Source organism: Mesoplodon densirostris, chromosome 7, assembly GCF_025265405.1.
Source record: "Mesoplodon densirostris isolate mMesDen1 chromosome 7, mMesDen1 primary haplotype, whole genome shotgun sequence".
NCBI classification, from domain to species: Eukaryota; Metazoa; Chordata; class Mammalia; order Artiodactyla; family Ziphiidae; genus Mesoplodon; species Mesoplodon densirostris.
The window spans coordinates 103,238,567-103,242,661 of record NC_082667.1 but is presented as its reverse complement, the minus strand read 5'-3'; positions in this window follow the sequence as shown (position 1 = coordinate 103,242,661).

The window sequence follows — 4,095 nt, the reverse complement described above, 5'->3', positions numbered from 1 at the left end:
ACACTCATTTATGATAAAAACTCTCTAAAATTAGGCATAGAGGGAACCTACCTCAATATAATAAAGGCCACATACAACAAACCCACAGCCAGCATCATTCTCAATGGTGAAAAACTGAAAGCATTTCCTCTAAATAAGGAAAAAGAGAAGGTTGCCTACTCTCACCACTATTATTCAGCACAGTTTTGGAAGTTTTAGCCACAGCAATCAGAGAAGAAAAAGAAAGAAAAGGAATCCAAATTAGAAAAGAAGAAGTAAAACCGTCACTGTTTGCAGATGACATGATACTATACATAGAGTATCCTAAAGATTCTACCAGAAAACTACTAGAGCTCATCAATTAATTTGGTAAAGTAGCAGGATAGAACATTAATGCACAGAAATCTCTTGCATTCCTATACACCAGTGATGAAAAATCTGAAAGAGAAATGAAGGAAACACTCCCATTTACCACTGCAACAAAAAGAATAAAATACCTAGGAATAAACATACCTAAGGTGGCAAAAGCCCTGTATGCAGAAAACCATAAGAGACTGATGAAAGAAATTAAATATGATACAAACAGATGGACAGATATACCATGTTTTTGGATTGGAAGAATCAACATTCAGAAAATGACTCTACTACCCAAAGCAATCTACAGATTCAATGCAATCCCTATGAAACTTCTGATGGAATTTTTCACAGAACTGAAACAAAAAATTTCAATTTGTATGGCAACAAAAAAGACCCCGAATAGCCAAAGCTATCTTGAGAAAGAAAAATGGAGCTTGAAGAATCAGGCTCCCTGATTTCAGACTATAGTATAAAGATACAGTAGTCAAGACAGTATGGTTCTGGCACAAAAACAGAAATATAGATCAATGGAACATGATAGACAACCCAGTGGTAAACCCACAAACATATGGTCACCTTATCTTTGATAAAGGAGGCAAGAGTATACAATGTAGAAAAGACTGACTCCTCAATCAGTGATGCTGGGAAAACTGGACAGGTACGTGTAAAGGAATGAAATTAGAACACTTCCTAACACTGTACAGAAAAATAAACTCAAGATGGATTAAAGGCCTGAATGTAAGGCCAGACACTATCAAACTCTTAGAGGAAAACATAGGCAGAACACTCTATGGCATAAATCACAGCAATATCTTTTTTGACCCACCTCCTAGAGAACCGGAAACAAAAACAAAAATAAACAAATGGGACCTAATGAAACTTCAAAGCTTTTGCACAACAAGGGAAACCATAAACGAGACGAAAAGACAACCTTCAGAATGGAAGAAACAAATGACACAGGAGTAATATCCAAAATATACAAGCAGCTCATGCAGCTCAATATAAAAAAATCAAACAACCCAATCCAAAAATGGGTGGAAGACCTAAACAGACATTTCTCCAAAGAAGATATACAGATTGCCAGAAAACACATGAAAGGATGCTCAACATCACTAATCATTAGATAAATTCAAATCAAAATCACAGTGGGGTATATCTTCACACCAGTCAGAATCGCCATCCTCAAAAAATCTACAAACAGTAAAAGCTGGAGAAGGTGTGGAGAAATGGGGTCCCTCTTGCACTGTTGGTGGGAATGTACATGGATACAGACACTATGGAGAAGAGTATGGAGGTTCCTTAAAAACTAAAAATAGAACTACCATAAGACCCAGCAATACCACTGCTGAGCATATAGCCTGAGAAAACCATAATTTAAAAAGAGTCATGTACCAGGATGTTCATTGCAGCACTATTTATAATTGCCAGGACATGGAAGCAACCTAAGTGTCCATTGACAGATGAATGGTTAAAGAAGATGTGGCACATATACACAATGGAATATTACTCAGCCATATAATGAAACAAAATTGAGTTATTTGTAGTGAGATGGATGGACCTAGAGACTGTCATACAGAGTGAAGTAAGTTAGAAAGAGAAAAGCAAATACCATATGCTAACACATATATATGGAATCTAAAAAAAAAATGGTTCTGATGAACCTAGAGACAGGACAGGAATAAAGACACAGATGTAGAGAATGGAGTTGAAGACACAGGGAGGGGGAAGGGTAAGCTGGGACAAAATGATTGAGTAGTGTGCACATATATACACTACCAAATGTAAAATAGGTAGCTAGTGGGAAGCAGCTGCATAGCACAGGGAGATCACTTCGGTACTTTGTGACCACCTAGTGAGTTGAGGTAGGGAGAGTGGGAGGGAGGTGCAGTAGGGAGGGGATATGGGGATACATGTATGCATATAGCTGATTCAATTTGTTAAACAGCAGAAACTAACACTACATTGTAAAGCAATTATACTCCAATAAAAATTAAAAAAAACAACAACCTAACATGTGATGAAAGAACACAATTATGTGACTAAATAATATTTTTAAAAGCCATTTTATTAACTAACCTAATTGCTAATTTTGATTAATATGTTTTACAGATTATATAATTGGGGACAAAATCTAATGATCTACATACACTTTCTTGGCTAGATATGTACTGTTAATAATTTAACAAACTAGCTAACTTAGTTTCCTCTGTGAAGTCCATGAGACCCTGAACTCATCACAGATATAGATGATGACACAGAGCCAAACCTCAGCCCTCGATTTTGGTACTTTTGGACTCAAGATCTCTTTAGTTGGATAATATCTTATTTACTCCTCTTTTGCATTTGATTCCTCTGTAGTAGATTGATCTAATATCCTTAATGAGGTGAAGGGTCTTGTAAACTCAGTTAAATGCATTTGCTTGTATTTACAAAATATCCTTAAGGATGTGAAGGCTCTTGTTAATGCAGTTAAATGCATTTGCTTGTATTTCTTGATGAACTTCATCTACATGTTCCAAATTGCTAACCCATATAACTTTGAATGAATCAGTTAACCTCTTCATGCCTGAGCACTGTCATGAGGGTGTTGGTCTTAAACATTTCCAAGGCTCCCTCCACCATTCTGGCCAATGCACTACATTCTCAGGTTTTCAGGCCTGTCCTCTGATTAGGATATAATTCCCTTATTTCTATACTTTGATGACTCTTTATAAGTTTGAGATGTCTTTCTAACCCACTGTGGTTTACTCCTTTTCTTCCTCTTCTGCATTCCAAGTGAATAGCTCATCCAGACCTGTGTATTAAGACCTATTATTCTGTGGTATGTGTGTGTGTTTATTCTTGGAGCTCCTCAAAAATAGAGACAAAACATTTTATCTTATATTCCCAGCATGTAGTTCTTGGTACATAATAGGCATGAAATGAATGAAGAAATAATCAAATTAATGTTCCTAATTTTATCATTTTTTTTCCTCTGCATAGTTTTCAAATACCTTTTAAACAAAACACTGCTTAATTTTGAGAAAGTGGGTTTCTTCAAAGTTTCTAAGACTCATTATTAAAAATGAGTTGTTGTAATGACAGTTTGGTTACCATTTGGATTCCATACCATATGCACAGACTTACATATATACACACATATATGTATATATTTCATATATAGTTTTGGTTGTTGTTGACATTGATTAGGACAGTATTGAAGTCCAAATTCATTTTCCTAACCTAATTGGTCAGTCTTTGTGTTTGTGTCCTAGGGACTAACTGCACATCCAAATCAACACTCTCTTATACACAATACATGCCCAGTTCAGTGTGGCTTCTTTTTTGAGAACAGTTATGTAAGTACGGAATAGATTCAGGGTATGATATATAGTGTTTTTTTTTGTTTTTACAAATTTTAAGATGACCCAATTTTGAGCACAGTTAAGAGGTTCTTGGACATATGAGGAGTGCTCATGTTTGCCTCAGGGATATTAACTAAGAAAATAAAACCTTCTTTAGTCCAAACATCATTGAAATTACATTTAAAGATGTCTCGGGGCTTCCCTGGTGTTGCAGTGGTTGAGAGTCCGCCTGCCGATGCAGGGGACACGGGTTCGTGCCCCAGTCCAGGAAGATCCTACATGCCTCAGAGCGGCTAGGCCTGTGAGCCATGGCCACTGAGCCTGCACATCCAGAGCCTGTGCTCCATAATGGGAGAGACCACAACAGTGAGAGGCCCGTGTACCACAAAAAAATAAATAAATAAAATAAAAAGTC